Below are 18,880 nucleotides of genomic sequence, written 5' to 3' on the forward strand. Positions count from 1 at the left end.
CATTTCTGAGGACAGCAGTCCTGAAGATAATTTATGTATGTGTGTATAGGTATTCATGTCTGGGATGGGCTCCCAGACTTTCATCTATCTCCACCTGTATATGCTGTATTTACACAGAACCTCTGTGAAGTGAGCCTGAAAAGTATTAGTGTATGCGTGTTAGTATAGTGTAGGAGTGGTCAACTTAATTTGTGATACGATCTACTTTTTTCCCTGAAAATGTGCCGTGATCTACCATCTCAAAACTTTCATTGATGGTGCAAAACTTTCAAGGTGCACAAATCGAGGGATGGCTGTATATTTAAAATTCATCGTGATCGACCGAAATTAAATCCGCAATCGACTGGTAGATCACGATCGACTCATTGGCCAACCCTGGTATAGTGTGTGGTGTGTTGTATTTCTACTAGTCTGTCAGTGCATAATGCACTAAAATACCGTACCCACCAGAGGTTGTGAAATACCAGTGTGTGCCAGCAATCCTGCTCCCAGGCTTCCCAAACCTGAGAGCCAACGAATAAAAAAAATAATAATAATAAATAAATCATCCGGCACCCAAGTCCTAATCAGAGAGAGTAACACTCTAGATCTGGTTATCAGCAGCGATTGTTCGTGCATTAAGAATTTGCAGATAAAAGAACCACTAGGTGGCAGTGATCACAGTGTACTGATGTGGGATTTACTTAAAGATGTAACTACCATCAAGGGTAAAGGGAAGGGTTTTTGCTTTTGTAAGGGTGACTCCAGTGGTCTCAGACAGTTTTTGATTTCTATACAGTAGGACCAACTCGTGATGTTACCAACAGCAAATTTTAAATGGGAAGCATTCAAGGAATTAATAGTGGAGACTACTAGGCTTTTCATACTGATTAAGAAATACAGTTCAAAGTTTAGGCCTAAATGGATGTCAAATGAACTAATGAGACTTGTGTCAGAGAAGAAAAATGCATGGGATGCATATAAATCAATGCATGTATATACAGGTAGTTCTTGACTTTACGAGTTAATTCAATCCTAGCGTGCACTCGTAAAGCGGGAATTTATTTTCCATAGACATAATGTTAAAAATAGAGGTTACGTTATCCATCATCAACTAAATGCACACTCTTTGATCACTCATTGGCTCAGCACTCGTTGGTTTGTTGCACAAGTAGTCTTCAGAAATGCTTCAAGAGGCATTTATTTCCAAGATAATCTTCTCTTTTCTTTATAAATTTCAATAGCATGCATAAGCATTTTTTAACTGAATGCACAAATTGCAACTAACATGATTTGTGCGAATCAACAAGTTTTTTTTTATGAAAACCCCAAACACGAGAGGTATTAGAACCTATAGTACTTAGTACCTTGCTTGAGTTGGAGGTTGAGAAGAAGAAAGAAGATATTTGTTGATGTTAGACTTGAACTTCTGTAGACTGTAATTTTCAGAAAATACATATGAAGGAAGGTTGTTCCAGAAAACAGCAGTTCAATGAATAAACAAGGAAGATGAAAAGTTGGTTCTGTGAGTTTGAAGTTGGACAGTAAATGGATTTTGGTGGCACGTGTTCAGACTGTTTTGAAAGAGAGAGAGAGTGGGAATTATAGAAGCCAATTCAGAAGAACAGTGCCCATGGAAGTATCTGTAGAAAAGGCATTTAGCAGAAAAAGTATGCCTATGAGATAGCTAGTGGAGAGATTCTATTAGAGAGGAGTCATTAATTAATCTAACTGCCCTCTTCTGAATGGAATCTAAAAGCCTGAGAGAGGTTTTGGAGGTATCGCTCCAGATGTGGGAACAACATTCCATGGTAGGGCGGATTTTTGATTTGTTCATAGTGAACAGCTGTTTGGAAGAAAAGTAATAGCAAAAGAGAAAACCAAGTTTTTTAGATGCAGAGGAAGCAATATTTGTAATGTGCTTGTGCCAAGAGAGATTAGAAGTCAGAGTAATCCCCAAAACAGATATATCATTTTGCTTAGAAATTGGAGTGTCACCAAAGATAAACATAGGAGCAGAAGAATTCTTTTTGTGAGATATAAGACGACTGAGTTTTAAAAGGATTGAAATCGACTAAGTTGTCTTTGCCCCACTGGAGAATTGCCTGCAGATCGGAATTTAAAGAATTGGTAGCTGGTATTCAAGAAGTTGAAGCTGATTGAGCAGGGCAATGTTTTTCAAAATGGAAAGTGGAATGCAATGTGCTATCATCGGCAAAACTATGGATAGGATTTCCAGTCAATGGAAGAAGGTCATTAATAAACAAGAGGAAAAGAGTGGGGGGAAAGAACTGAACCTTTTGGGACTCCAGCATTAGTGGAGAAGTTACAAGACAGAGAGCCATCACCCTCAGTGAGCAATCAGAGAGAAAACTGGATAACCAATTACAAATAACAGTTGGCAAACCATTAGATGGAAGCTTGCTTAGAAGACCTTTATGCCAAACATGATCGAAAGCCTTTGAGATGTCAAGAGTAACTGCTTGTGTTTCACCGAACTTTTCCATTGAATTTGTCCATAAATGGGTAACATGAGCCAGAATATCACCAGTGAATCAACACTGATGGAATCCGATCATTGATCAGAAAGAAGGTTTCTAGGTAGTTTAAGAGTTGGCGGTTAATTGATTTCTCCATTACTTTAGAAAGAGTAGAAGTAATTGCAATGGGACAATAATTGGATGGGAGCGACTTGTCACCCTGTTTAGGAACTGGCTGGATATAAGCAAATTTCCAAGCAGAAGGAAAAATACCTTTAGAATAAGAAAGTGAAGAAAGGCGGCAAAGAACAGAAGTAAGTTCAGGAGCACAGGTTTTGAGAACAAGTGGAGAAATACCGTCAGTACCTGGAGTACCATCGAGATTCGTCAAAATCCTTCTGACATCCTTTGAAGGAAGACCACAGGAGGCATTGAATGGAGCATTTTGGGAATGGTGGGGAGTATTTTACCAAGATCATTAATACATGAGTTGGAAGAAAAATGGGATGCTAGCAGGTCAGCTTTATCCTTGGCTGAAGTGACAACAGAACCATCTGGTTTTGACAGGGGTGGTAGTAGAGATGGACAAAAGTTGCAGCCAGTAGCTTTGGCAAGTGACCAGAATGCTTGGTTACCATTAGGGCAAGAAGCAAGTTTTCTACTCTTAGCCTGTTCTAAATCTAGTTTGGACTGATTAATGACTGATTTACAATTGTTGCGATCTTTGGCAGAAAATGAAACTGAAGAATTAGAAACAAGCCAATTACGATATGCAACGTTCTTCTCTTGAACAGCCTTAGCACATTTATTGGAAAACCAAGGTTTAGATAAAGGACGAGATTATAATGTGGAATGTGTAATAAAGGATTCCATTCCCACAAGAATAATTTCACTGACACGATCAGAGCAAACGTTCACATCAGAAGTTTTGAAACAGTAGTCCAACCAAAGAAAATAAATCTCGCAGGTCATCCCATTTTGCATTCTTGTAATGCCAAACAATATGAGGTTGGGAATAGCCATGAGATAAAGGCTCCATTGGAGAAGAGACAATCACCAAGTTGTGATCTGAAGTGCCTAAAGGACCAAAGCTTAAAAAAAAAGGAATGAAGAGAAGATATTTCGCCATAATAATGTAAAAACCCACACAATTCCAGCTATCTGTATTTTCACAAATGCAATAACATTGAATTTACTACCCGTTTATAATTGCTTGCAGTAACAGAAAAGCCCAATAATCTGGAAAGTGCAAATTGTTTTTATTGTTTTATGGTCATGACCTCCAGAAATGTGCTTTAGAAAAAATCACAAAGGCCTTCAAAATTTATTCTTATAACGGAACATGTGATAACGATGAAAGTGTAGTGAATTTTAATGATTTGAATTGGTAACTGATGGAATTTACACTATAAAAAACAACCTTTTAGGGAGTTATATAGCGAAAATTTGAACTTCCGAGGTTGTGGAATGAATTACCAAAAAACAGTGTTATTGGGTTCACATTACGATATTTTTGCAATATGATGGTAACGGATTAATATTGTAAAGCAGGTTACATTGTATTGTACTGTATAGCTACGCGTGTGGTTTTGAAATGTGGTATTTATGAATGTTTAACATATATTTTTTGCAATTAATGTTCGTATTTTCGATTTTGTTGATACTTGATACTTGAAAAAAAAAAAAAAAACTCATAAACCCGGGAACTCGTAAAGCAAGGACTGCCTGTTCTCGTTAAAATAACAAGTCTGTAATTACTCGTGTTACACTTTGATCCCCTGTTTGAATTGGGGATACATTTGAGCATCTCTAGTCTGCAGGGACCTCCCTGAATCCAAGGATGCTCTCATAATTTTGTCCAAGGATTTGCTTGATTCCTACTCCCTCCCTTAATATAATTAGATAGATTCCATCCACCCCAGGTGCCTTTCTTTTTCTTAACTTCAACAATTTCTCTTCCACTTTCCTTATAGTTATTACAAAATCATTTAGCTCTCTGGTAGAGTTTGATAAACTTCTGGCATCCCCTTTCTTAAAGAAATCCTGATGCGCTGAATATAGATGCAGAATACTCATTCAGTTTGTCAGTGTTTGGTCCTTGAGGGTGTCGCAGACATTCTCTCAGATATGCCAAGCTGTGCTTGCTGCCTAGGAGTCTAAAACACTGATGGAACTGAGAGTGACGCAACCAAGTCAAGTGGACCTAATTTTGGGGAAGTCCGGTTGGTTTTTTGCCAGCCAAATCCTCTGCTTGCATCTTCGTGATGGTGGGACTGTAAATAACCCTGGGTATAACCCCCATGTGCAAGTCCTGAAATACGGCACCTAGCACACTGTGGGGTGACCACGCAGGTGAAAATCAATGTAAATGGGTTGAGGTGTGGCGCCTATGCCACACGTAGGAATGCCTTGTGTTGTTAACAGACAATACTAGGTTGTAGATGACTCTCATCAACTGGCACAGTACTACTTTGCTTATTGGAAGCTTGAAGTGGTGGAACCCATGTTTAATTCCAGAGCAAAGCTCCAGTAAACCCTCCCCCATCGCTTCCGTCATGCACTACAATTGATGTCTTTTGAGGTTATGATGGACATCATGGCAAAATCCGATCTTCCTTACATTTTGAGGGTATAGTCCTAAGGTGGTTCTAAGATGACTGAACTTTACTATAGTTAGGTGTATTATGGCCATGTTGCCCTTGCACCATAAAGGCCACAAACAAGCAATCAAACTTAAAAGATATTTGCTCTACATCATCAACTTTTGTCCCTGGTAAGCATACCCTGGTCCTATTCCACCTTGATATCCCTCAAATAATGTGTACTCATGATGTGCATTTTTTTTTTTTTTTTTTTTCCATATACAGTAAACCCTTAATTTTATAAATGAACATTAAAATGAACATTTTTTGATAGACGACGTGTACCACACATAAATGACATTTTAAACTGTGATGGCTTATACCTACGTACCAGAAACAATGCATCTTCGAAGTTAATACAGGTTGCTACTTTTATCTGCTTTCCATCACCAACTGTTGAACCATTTCCATCAATACTATAAAACAGCAAAATCTCCTTAAGCTTAGCCTTGCAGTTTGTTTTTTATTGGCACATTCCTCACAGACAAAGGGAAACAAAAAACTTATTTTTTTATTTTTTAAAATTAATTTCTGTTTTATTTTATTATTTTTTATTTATTATACTTATCTACTATGTTTCATCTATTGGTTGCTCTCATTGCCATCTCAAGGTAGCAACACAAGACCACGATTTTATTTTGTACAGATGGCCTGCTTCCTCTAGCCAAGGATGTGAGCCAATCTGCAGATTTCCAAGTGACTTTTTCCTTGTCAGATGATTTGCCTCCTAGCTGTGATATTCTCAGGTTTTGTGACAGTAGTATGTACTACTATAAAATTACGTTAGCTGGTTGCTAGGAAGCCAGGAGAACCACTGAAGGCAGTTTTTCCCCCACAGCCAGAGCATTCCCCCACTACTTTGAGCTCTTTGCTGCTCTAGTGTGAGGCATGATTTGCACTTAAATTTAAAAATACGTTAATCTAAGAGATTATGTCTAAAAGCTTTAAGTAAACTTGATCTAGTGCTAGTGACTGACTGTTTCTATTTTTAGTGTGTGTATATATATATATATTTTTTTTTTTTTTTTTTTTTTTTATTAAGGCTTTTAAATGTTTTTTTCATTCTGATGTGGGGCTCCACATGTTTAAAAAGTTTGGGAACCCCTGTTCTACACTATAAAATTACATTAGATATTATGTTATACCAGTAAACCTAACTTTAATTATAATAAACCATTAAATACAAATAGTTTGAAGCTTTCAAGGCTGAACATGCCTCTTCGTCAGCAAATGGAAACTTTAGAGATAAAAATTTAATGGACACAGAGTTGTGCGAGGGTATGAGACAGGCCATTCAACCATTAAATTGGTGTTCATTGTTGCTACATGGACGTGCGTAGTTTTGCCCCCAGCACTTATCAAGTCTTAAAACAGTTGAATTATTAAAACATTAGATTGTGAATGGTTGAAAACATTCAACCATTCAATCTAATGGTTGAAAACATTCAACCATTCAATCTAATGGTTGAATGGCCTGCGTTGTGCCCTCGCACACCTCACTGCATGTACAACTCTGTGTCTGTTAAATTTTTTATCTCTAAAGTTTCCATTTGCTGACAAAGAGGCACGTTCAGCCTCGAAAGCTTCAAACTATTTGTATTTAATTGTTAATCTTTATAAAGTTAGGTTTTACTGGATATACATAATTATCTTCTTAAATACAATGGATTCCAGTACAACAGGCCCATTTACTCTCTTATGTTATACCGTTACATTATAAAATCACATTTGATAATGTAACTGTACAATGTAATTGTATAATGTAACTGTATTGTTATAATTTGCAGACATAATAAAAACATGTCTAATACGATTTATAACATAAATAAACTCCTACAGAACTACAAAAAACTGAATATTAAATAGTATTTATAACATTCTGATATTAACGCAACAAATACAGGTCGACCATCAGTAATCCGGCCACCGGTAATCCGGTTCCACTGCTAATTCGGACATAATTTCCGTGAATGTAATTTCAAATTTCCCGGGTCGGCGCACTGACCTGCCGCTACTGTTTTGGTTCTAGTATCAGCTGTTGGCGCAAACTTGTAAGCACTGGCAAGCCATTCCCACTTGTTTTTCTGCATTTATTATTATAACTTACTTACATTTAGCCCCAGCCATGGTTCCAATGCATAAAGGAAGTGCCTCTCATGGTGTAAAGCACAAACACCATATATTGTCCATAACAGATAAAATTGAACTTCTGAAAATTTACAACACACTTACACAAACTTGCGGAAAAACACAACACAATATGATGGATAATACAGCATGCTAACGAACTTGTTTTCACAAAATCTCTAACAATACTGACAGACTTATTGCAATATTTGAGAGTTTATCTTATCGTAGTTAGTTTTATTGCAGTGCTCGCCGCGCGTGCAATAAACTAATCACAAACAACCTTTATATGTATGTATGCCATAATAGCATCACACGTATGTGACTGACACGGCTTCTCTAAAAATAGAGTAACCAACATAATGTGGCCACGTTGGCCACATATATGTGACATAAAAAAAAAAGGCTTTTTTTTATATATATATTTTAAGCGAAAAACGACAACACCGACATTACAATATTTATTTTAGAATTACTAATCAAATTATTTCCTAAATATTTTTTGGCCCCTTGGGAATTTTTTTCTTAAACTAATGTATGTGCTAAAATAACCACCGGTGATCCGGCAAACTCACTAATCCGGCACCCCACAGGTCCCAACATTGCCGAATTAGTGATGGTCGACCTGTAGTAAACAATGCAGCAGAATTTTCTCCTATTCTGACTCATTTTTGAGCAATTTCAAAGATAAGAGATAATTTCACTTTATCAGTGATAAAACAAATAACTGCATTGCTAATTTGAAATGGAAATACAGTAAACCCTCAATTTAATGGGCTAATAGGGGAGAAGGGGTGTCCGTTAATGCCGAAAGTCCGCTAAATCAATTGTAACCGGGGGGAGGGGGCAGTTTTTAGAGATGCCTTGTTCTAATTTCTCAGTTAGCTCTAATTTCTGTGCCACATTTAAGTTTACACACTTTCTTTTAACTTCTCTATCACGTGATGCCATTTTAAATTGTAAGGATTGAAAAATTATTTAATAAATAAAGTCATAATTCAGAAATCACAGAAACACTTTGTATACAACCTGACTGCACAAAAGCTTGAGGCAGACTGAGACCGAAACAAAGCCAGTCGGTAGACCTGCAGTTTAGTGTCCCAAGTCATGTTCAGTTCGCAAGTCACTACCTGCTTTTATCTGTTATCTGTAATCTGGGAAAACAGCTATTTGAACACATTTTCAGAAAGAATAAAAAGCAATTTCCGAAATTTGATTATAAAATAAAAGTAGGTAATTATCAAAACAATAATGGAAATAGGTAATTATTATTAATTTTAATTAATAATAATGCTGAAGTTTTGTATAACCTAAAAAAAATAATAGTTAAGATTAATATGTACATTACTGTATTATTATTTGTCCAGTCCTTTAAATCCGTTATATCGGGGTCTGTTAAATCGAGGGTTTATTGTATACAAAGTCCAATAATTTTATGCAATAAAAAAATTATTGGACTTTGTATTGGAAAAAAATTATGGAAAAAAAATTACTACAGTGTTCTCTCCCACCCCATCCTCTCCTGTTTTAAAATATTATTATTTAAAAAAAATTGTTTGTTGTATAAGATATAGGATTTATATAAGATATAGGACCTATATCTTATATAAATTTTATGGTTATCCCAATTAACATGCATTTTTGGAAGTGAACATTTTATTTCTTGGATCATGACCTTTTGTTATACCATTATATATGTATGCCAGAAAATTGCTTTCCCCATAGTTATCCTGATTTACAAACTCGTGCTTTACAGATACTTTTCAAGTGACACATAGTATTTGGAAATTAGGAGATTACTGTAGCTTTTAACAGACTTATTATTAATAATAATAATGATGATCGGCAAATAATGCCACATTACCAACAGTAACACCAGTAACTCGACCAACAGTAACACCAGACATTACAACCACCATGTTTACTTGATAGCAGTACCCGTCACGGAGGGGAATCCCCCAGTCAGGGAGAAATAATATAAGAACAACAATAATAATAATCGGCAAATAACTGTGCTGGGATCATGCCATAATAATGGATAAGACCAACCCCCACAAGAGACCGGACATAACCCTTGTGAACAAGATGGAAAAGGCCACCTACCTGATTGACATAGCGGTGCCGAACACTAGCAATGTCCAGAAAACTCATGAGAAAAAAATTAGGAAGTACACGAACCTGAGACATGAGATCAAGGAGATGTGGCATATGCAAGAAGTATCAACCATCCCAATCATCGTGTCAACCACCGGCATGGTACCAAAGACTCTACATAGCAGCCTAGCAGCAATAGGTCTCCCAGAGAACACCTACAAAGAACTCCAGAAAGTCACAATCCTTGAACACCTGTAGGATAGTCAGAGATTTCCTTGACCAACAGTAACACCAGACATTACAACCACCCTGTGTACTTGGTAGCAGTACCCATCATGGAGTGGAACCCCTCCAATCAGGGAGAAATAATATAAGAGCAACAACAATAATAATAATCGGCAAATAATGCCACATTACCTTGACAACAATGGTGCAACACTGGAGGCTATCCACACAGCCGTATACTGTGCTGCCATAGCAGCCACTAGGATTAATGGAAAAGAAACGAGAGACCAGCAGCAGAAGGAACCGCCAGCTTGGGAAAGAAGATTTCAGCAAAAGATAGAAGAGTCAAGAGTCAAGATGGGTCAGTTGACCCAGTACCAACAGGGTAATAGAAGTAAGAAATTGATTGGAAAGGTGAACAGTATCCTCAAAAGAGACAGCACCCACAGCAAACGTGAGACCAGAAATCAGAGAATAGGAGAATATTTAGGCACACTGAAGCAGAACATCCTCGCACTCAGCAAGAGACTACACCGATACAAAGAAAGCTCCCAGAGGAAAATAAACAACCAAATCTTCGATGAGGACCAAAGAGCCTTCTACAGGAAACTGGGTGAAGATGAGAAAGCAGGAAACAGACCACCCAAGAAGACAATCAAAGAGTCAAGGAAATATCTGGAGCAGTGAAGTAAGACATAACAGCAAAGCACCCTGGATAGAAGTAGAACGGAAGAAAATGAAGGAAATACAAGAGATGAGAGAGTGGGAGATTTGCGAAGAAGTAAAACAGTCGATCAGGAACACCCATAACTGGCGAACCCCGGGAATTGATAACATCCGCAACTATTGGTACAAGAAGCTCACCTGTGAACACACACAAGCACCTAGCAGAGCAGTTCACTCAAATGATAAGGCACTCAGTTATTTGTTATTTGGTTTTTTTTTTTTTTTAGGAGCATTGGCAACTAAGGCCATAATTGCTCTGGGGATATGCGGTGGTCATTCCCTGACCTTTCCGCATCCTCCATATTTGGTGGTCACGGACTCGAACCCCGGTTTAATCAAGAAGCATGTGCTACCCACTGCTGCTCCTGCCCACCTGGCTACGCAGGTGCCAAGGCACTCGGAGACAATCCCGAAGTTTCTCGCTGAAGGAGTCACATATCTGAAGCCTAAAGATGAAGACACAAGAAACCTGGTGAATGTACAGGCCAATCACATGCCTCCCAACGATGTACAAGATCATGACCATCTGCATAACTAAGAAGATATCAGACAACTTAGAGAGTCAGAACATAATGGCCGAACAGCAGAAAGGATGCAAGGAGCAATTAAACCATAGATGCCGCAGTTATGGAGCAAGCCTTCAAGAAGCAGCGCAACCTAATACACGGCCTACATTGATTACCACAAGACCTTCTACTCCGTACCTCATAGCTGGCTAATAGAGATCCTGAAGATCTACAAGGTCAATCCGATAGTGATAAACTTCCTAGGAGCAACAATGGCGAAATGGAGTACCACCATTAAGGTTGAGAACATCACAACCAGGCCAATCCCCATTAGAAGAGGAATCTTTCAGGGAGATGCTCTGAGCCCACTATCCACCACACTCAACGGCAGCAAGTATGGATATAACCTCAAAGAAGGAAGAAAGAACCTGTACACCCTCACCCACCTGATGTACATGGATGACATCAAGCTCTAGGCGGCAACTCCAGCAACTACTCCGGATCACCGAAGGATTCAGCAAGGATATCAGGATGGAATTTGGTCTAGAAAAATGCAAGACCCACACACTGCACCAGGGAAAATTAGTTGGCTGAAACTACCAGCTGCTGACTGGTAAAGAGATCGAAGCTATGATAGAAGGAGAGGCCTGCAAATACCTAGGGATGATGCAGGCTGAGCAGTTGGAACACAAGGAAATCAAGAAGTGCCTGACCGAAAAATATCATCAGAGACTCAGATGCCTGCTGAAAGCAAAATTGAATGAGGGGAACACAGTTAAAGCCATAAACACCTATGCAGCTCCAGTAATAACATACACATTCGGAGTCATAGATTGGACTAACACCGAGCTAGAAGATATCATACGAAAGACAAGGACAATGATGACCAAGAGTCGCCAACACCACCCAAAGTCAGCAGTGGAGAGAATAATAATACCTCAGAAAAAGGGAGGAAAGGGCCTAATAGACCTGACAGAACAACAGAAAAAAAGCGATGGTTAACCTGAAAGATTACTTTGAGAACAACACAGCACCACTCCACCAGACCATAAGGAAGACAGATAAGTGGTATACCCCACTCTACCTAAGCGAGGAGGACCCCTCCTGCCCAAACGGTACAAGAAACGAAGATAGAAAGATGGGCAAAGAAGACACTCCATGGCAGACACTACAATGACCTCCATCAAGATCACATCGATAACATTGTTTCCAATGCATGGTTCACAAGTGGGAAGCTCTTCCCCGAGACTGAAAGATTCATGCTGGCCAACCAAGACCATGTAATCAACACCAGAAACTATAGAAAATACATCTTAAAAGGAACCCGGAATGTCAGATGACACATGTCAACGATGCCACATGGCATCAGAAACGATCGAACACATCACCACGGTGTGCAAGGTGATCACCCAGATTGAGTACACTCATAGACACGACCATGTAGCCAGAATAATACATCAGAAGCTAGCAAGAAAATACCAGTTGACCAAAGAAAATGTAACATACTACAAGTATGGTACAGTATGGGCAAAGGATGCAAAGAAAAACAGCAAAGAGTTCTTTACTTATGTGAACTCTAGAAGGAAGGTGGATGAATCAGATTGGTCCACTTGATATCGATGGTTCAACTGTTGATAATCCTGCTCAGGTAGCTAACAAACTAAATGAATATTTTGCATCTACATTCACATATGCAGAGGGAGTTATTCAGGGAGGGTAATGCCAGAGGTGTATTAAACTCTGGCAGTAAGCTAGATAATCTTGTAATAACTGAGAGTAAAGTGGAGGAGAAATTGTTGAAGATAAACACAAGAAAGGCACCCGGGGAGGATGGGGTCTATCCAGTTATATTAAAGGAGGCAGCAGAGGAAGTAAGCAAACCCTTAGCCATAATTATGAGAGCTTCCTTGGACTCAGTAGAGGCACATCCCACAGACTGGAGATGTGCAAATGTGACCCCAATTCACAAAGGAGGATTAAAGGCTGACAAAAGTAATTATAGACCTGTGAGTTTAACTTCTGTTCCAGGAAAATTAATGGAGGCACTAGTTAAAGAAGCACTGCAGGATCATTTAGACAAGACTTCAGTTATAGCTCGGACACAGCATGGTTTTGTTAAGGGGAAGTCTTGCCTGACCAATTTGATTGGATACTATGATGTGGTCACAAAGGAACTGGATGCAGGGAATAACTTTGATATCATATATTTGGATCTTAGAAAGGCCTTTGATACTGTTGCACATGGAAGACTGCTGCACAAATTGGAGCAGTGTGGCATTGGAGGCAAATTGCTGCTATGGATAAAGGGATGGTTGAGTGGGAGAAGACAGGGAGTGGTAATCAATGGATGCTGCTCTTTGTGGACTAATGTTATTAGTGGAGTCCCTCAGGGTTCAGTGTTGGGCTGAGAGGTGGCAAATGAAGTTTAACATTAACAAATGTAAAGTACTACATATGAGAAACAGCAACCCCAGAGCAACGTATCAACTCTGTGTTACTACACTGACAGTGGTAGAGAATGAAAAGGACCTGGGGGTAATTGTGCAGGCAGATATGAAATTCTCTGAGCAGTGCAGATGGGCTGCAAGAGTAACTCATGGTGTCTTGTCAATGATACACAAGAATTTTTCTAGCAGGGATAAGGAGATGATTATTCCCTTGTATAAGGCAATGGTCAGGCTGCACCTTGATCAGGCCTCCAGACCTGTATACCGGTCTGGAGGCCTGATTTTGAGAAGGATGTAGAGCTGCTGGAACGAGTACAGAGAAGAGCAACAAGATTAGTGAATGGAACAAAGGGTTGCTCTTACGAAGAAAGGGTTGCTCTTACGAAGAAAGGCTTAAGTTTTGCAAATTTCAGACAGTGTCTGGAGACTAGGCACCGGCGAGGTGATCTGACAGAGGTGTGTTTAAAGCCTTGAATGGTGTGAGTATGCTCAGTGCTGATGGGATTCTTCCTCTTGCTCAGAATAATCACCTGAGAGGGCATAAATTCAAATTGAGGAAAGACAGATGTAGAATAGATAGATGTGTGGAAATTTGCCTTTAGCCAGCAAGTAGTTGGTTGGTGGAACAGACTTCCATCCCTTGTCGTGGAAGTTGATAGCCTAAATAAATTTAAGGCTCAGCTCGACAGGTATTTCGAACGAACGGAGGGTAGAAGTGGTAGGTTTTTTTTTTTTTTTTTTTTGGCTGATGCTGCATAAGCTTGCTTTCTTGCATCATATGCCTCTACTAATGCTAATGCTAAAGTACAAACTCCAGGCAGTACTAGAGACCTGAACCCACAAGCTGTACTGGGACCACGCCATAATAGTGGATAAGACCATCCTGCACAACAGACCGGACATAACCCTTGTGGACAAGATGGAAAAGGCTACCTACCTGATTGACATAGCGGTGCTGAACACCAGCAATGTCCAGAAAACCCATGAGGAAAAAATTAGTAAGTACACAAACCTGAGACATGAGATCAAGATGTAGCATATGCAAGAAGTATCAACCATCCCAATTATCGTGTCAACAACCGGCATGGTACCAAAGACTCTACCTAGCAGCAATAGGTCTCCCAGAGAACACCTACAAGGAACTCCAGAAAGTTGCAATCCTGAACCCCCCTGTAGGATAGTCAGAGATTTCCTTGACCAACAGTAACACCAAACATTACAACCACCCTGTGTACTTGGTAGCAGTACCCGTCACGGAGTGGAATCCCCCTATCAGGGAGAAATAATATAAGAGCAATAATAATAATAAGTCTGTTAAAAGCTAAGTAATCTCCTAATTTACAAATACTTGAAAAGTATCTGTAAAGCACGAGTTCTTAAATCAGGATAACTATGGGGAAAGCAATTTCTGGCAGACATAGCTAATGGTATAACGAAAGGTCATGTTCCAAGAAATAAAATGTTCACCTCCAAAAATGCATGTTAATTGAGATAAACATAAAATTTATATAAAATATAAGTCCCAACAACAAACATTTTAATAATAATAATTTAAAACAGGAGAGGGTGGGATGGGAGAGAACACTGTAGCAGCTAACAGTTTGTTTTTCTGAACAGTGTCAGTAAATTCTTATATAATTGCTTTGTAAGTTTTCAGCCAACTTTTATATTTGAAACAGGTCTTTACAAAATATTGTTATTATGAACATCTCTAATATGCTAGTTTTTACAGATACTTTCTATTGCAATTGAGGATGCTGGAAATCTGAATTAAAAAACATGCTGTTACCTTATTTTCTTAGAAATAAAATTTAATGCATGTAAATAATTTGGAATAATTAGAATATTATTTAAGCCTTATGTTTTGGAGAATGCTACTTCTTCTTCCAAGGCAAACTATTCACACAAACTAAGATGAAGCTCAAAAATCAATATACTGTATATTATTATTTTGCACAAGGTTACAGTACCATCACTGTGAACATGCATTTGTTTCTTACACATATTGATTGAAAGTAAACAGTTCTGGGTAGTTTCTGAACAATGAAAACTTGCCTCTAGTGCATGCCCAGAAGCAAGATCTTATTGAAGTGAATACAGATTTAGGTGAAGAAAGTTTTTGGAATTGAGGCTTGTATATAGTCTGGATCACTGATGCAGACTTCTGTGAGAGCTCTGTGAAATTCCAGAAGTGTTCTTTTGGCTGTGATGCATTGCATACCATTAGGATCACTATATGTGTTTTATATAAATATGTAATTTTTCTGTATATAATTCACCTCAGATAAAGTAGTATTATCCAAAAAAAAAAAGCTTAATTAGCATCCTAAATTATTCAAAATTTTCTGTGCATATTAAGTGTGATTTTTAAGCCCATAATGTGCCATATAGTGCAAGGAAGCCACAAGCTTTTACTGCACTGACCAAAAAGAAAGAAAAAAAAGTAGGTAAGAAAATAGACAAATTACGTGCTTCCCTTCTCACAAAGCTAACTATCCAATTGGCCTTTGAATTTCTTCAAACTGTCAGACGCAACTACCTCAACCTACTCCAGCAATCAACAACTCATTGGCTAAAAGAAAGTTTTGTACAATCTAATCTAAACCTCTTCCTGTGTACATAATTTGAATTTGTGGCCCTAAATTCTGGAATTCTTTATAACAGTAACCTTCATTTTGATAACGCTCTTAGAGCCTTATAAACCTCAATTAGGTTCCTTCTAAGGTGCCTGGTTGCCAGACTCTGCAGCCCATATAATCAATCTTTCCTCGTACAGTTGTCAGTTGTCCTTTTGCCATTATGTGGGTTGCCTGTTTTTTTGACTCTTTCAATAAGCCATGTCATTTTTAGATATTTTCCATACTTGAACATGATATTCGAAATGCACTCTCACAATTGCCTTCTTAGCAGCCCTTGTGCTATTAAACAACAAAACAACAATTTCCTTATACAGTGGAATTATGACCTCCCTATCTTTATAGGCTATTTGATAAATTATTGAAAGGCACTATGGGCTTTCCTGGCACATAACTTCCAGATCCCTTCTTCTCCTCCTGTTTTTAATTCACTTCCACCAAGTATATAAGTTGTTTTGCGGTTGCTATTCCTCAAGTGTAAGACCTTGCATTTTGCTGCATTAAAACATTGCTGCCACTTTTGTGACTATTCTTTAAGTCAAGTCATCCTGAAGGTGTGCTGCTTGGCACTGATCATTAACACTCTCTCAATCTGGTATGAGAACGAGAGTAGCCTGTGTGGACATAGCTTTTTGCCGCTCCTGGAACAGAGACGTTTTTTCTGATTTATTTTCTGTTTTATTAGCTTAAATTGGCATATTAACTTATTTTCTAGAGTAGCGTTATATTCCTATTTATGATACTTAGTATAAAGTAACTTAGATAGAGATTTTGTAGGTATTATTTAGTATCAGTAAGGGTATCAAATCCACGTGTTTACCGTTCGTAAATTGCTGCCATTGTTACGCGATACAAAATATCTCGAACTAGATAGCATAAACTTAATATAGTATAGTACATAATATTGTCAATTAATCAGTAAAATCTATTACTATTGTTGGACTTCATTGTCAATTAATTTGTACTTTTAACTATACATATAACGACTTAGGTTACGTAACATAAATAATTAATAAAAATAAATAATTAATACTTAACTTGATATGGAAGTTATATAAAGGGATTTCTTAGATAACACTCGATACTGAAACATAAATATAGCGTTATAACTGTGTTGGGATACAAATTTAGGGTTTTAATTTTGTACTGAAATTGAAATTTTATTGAAATTAAATCGAAACCATGACTCAGACCAGAGCAGCAAAGCAAAAGGCTCAAGCTAATGGGAGTGCTGTGGCTCAGGGGAGAACTGAGAGGAGCAGTTGCCCTCTGAATCACAGCCTTTTAAAATGCACTACTTGCTTGATGTTTGTGGAGCAGTCGGGTACGGGACATGATACTGCCATAGGCGATGTCTTTGTGTGTGCGCGATGCAAGGAGTGTAAGGAAATCAGGCGACAACTCAGCGTTGTTATGGGCCTATATGAGAGCTTGAAGGACGGTGGATGCCCTCGAAAGATTAAAAGTCAGGGCCCATCAAGCTCTCAGCTGCCCACACCAATGCCAGAGCTTGCACTTAGTCATCGCGCAACACAGCGGCAGCCCCCAAGGCAGAATGCGCTGGTCCCAAAGGAACTAGTAGTTGTTGGTGACTCTATTGTCAGGGAAACGGGAAACATGCTTTGTAAAAAGGATAGGTGGAACAGGACCAGGGTATATCTGCCAGGGGCAAAGGTTGATGACGTTGTAGAGCGGATATCATCTTTTAAGGGCACAAAAGGTGATGTAGTTGTACACGTTGGCACTAATAATATTAAGAGTAGGAGACCGACGGAATTACTTAACAAGTGCAGGTCACTGTTGAAAAAAAGCCGTGAATTAGGGTTGAATTTGAAAGTGTCTACAATTCTGCCCAGACACGATAGGAGGGAGTATATGATGAGAGCCCTGTCGATCAATTCGGCCCTGGAAAGATTGTGCAAGGCTCAAGGGGTAGAATTTTTTTCAGCCTGGTCTGTACTTGTTAACAGGAGAGACTGCTTCTACAGGGATGTGATACACTTAAATAGAAAGGGTGCAAGAATGTTTGCTGATGCTATCGAGGCAGTGTTAGATGGGTCGGAAAACTGCTAGGTTGGGGGGATACAAGGACTGATAGATTAACAGTAGCCACTGGCAGAGGTGAAAGTGATTCTTGCACTGCTTCTATTGGAATGAGCAGAAGCCTGGAAAATAAGATGCAGGATATTTCAGAGACTGCTGGGAATCATTGCGGTACAAGTAAACACATGGGTTGTGTTAGGGTAGCTAAGAAAAAGAACAGGTGCATGTATACTTGCGTGTACACCAATGCTAGGAGTTTAGTAAATAAATTTGATGAATTTAAGGTATTGCTCAAAACATCAAAGGCAGATATTGCTGGGATTTCAGAGACATGGTGTCACACAGATATAAGGAATCCAGAACTGGAATTTGAGGAGTACAATGTCTAAAGAAAGGATAGAAAGGGAGGAGGGGTTATGCTATTAGTTAAGAAATACATAAAATCCAAGGAAGTGAAGCCAGTTGACATCGCTGGACAGTGCAGTGTCGAGTCAGTTTGGTGTGACATAAGCATTGGGAGATCAAAATTGAGAGTAGGAGTGTGCTATAGGCCTAATGACTCTGATGAGTATAATAAGAAACTGTACAGGGAAATAGAGTGGGCCAGTAAATCAGAGAGTCTTATAATGGGGGATTTTAATTTCCCAGATATTGACTGGAATTTTGGGGGCTGGTCACTCACACACTAGCAAGGCTTTTGTGGATTTATTGGATGATTGTTTTCTACATCAGCATGTTCGGGAGGCAACTAGAGGGAGTAATATTCTTGATTTGATTATCAGTAGTGATTCTTCATGCATTAAGAATCTGCAGATAAATGAACCACTAGGTGGCAGTGATCACAGTGTGCTGAAGTGGGATTTACTCAAAGAGGTAACTACCATCAGGGGTAAAGGGAAGGGTTATTGCTTTAGTAAAGGTGACTACGATGGTCTGAGACAGTATTTAAATTCTATACAGTGGGACCAACTGTTA

At 38.7% G+C, this 18,880-nt stretch overlaps 1 protein-coding gene across 3 annotated transcripts in view; it reads left to right on the forward strand.

The window, feature by feature from the left end:
• The window catches only part of Dora (zinc finger SWIM domain-containing dorado), a 729,579-nt gene that overhangs the window by 520,880 nt on the left and 189,819 nt on the right, over positions 1–18,880 (forward strand). The window lies entirely within an intron of this gene.

This window comes from Mastigoproctus giganteus, chromosome 2 (genome assembly GCF_048544385.1).
Source record: "Mastigoproctus giganteus isolate SK-2022 chromosome 2, ASM4854438v1, whole genome shotgun sequence".
Taxonomy (NCBI): domain Eukaryota; kingdom Metazoa; phylum Arthropoda; class Arachnida; order Uropygi; family Thelyphonidae; genus Mastigoproctus; species Mastigoproctus giganteus.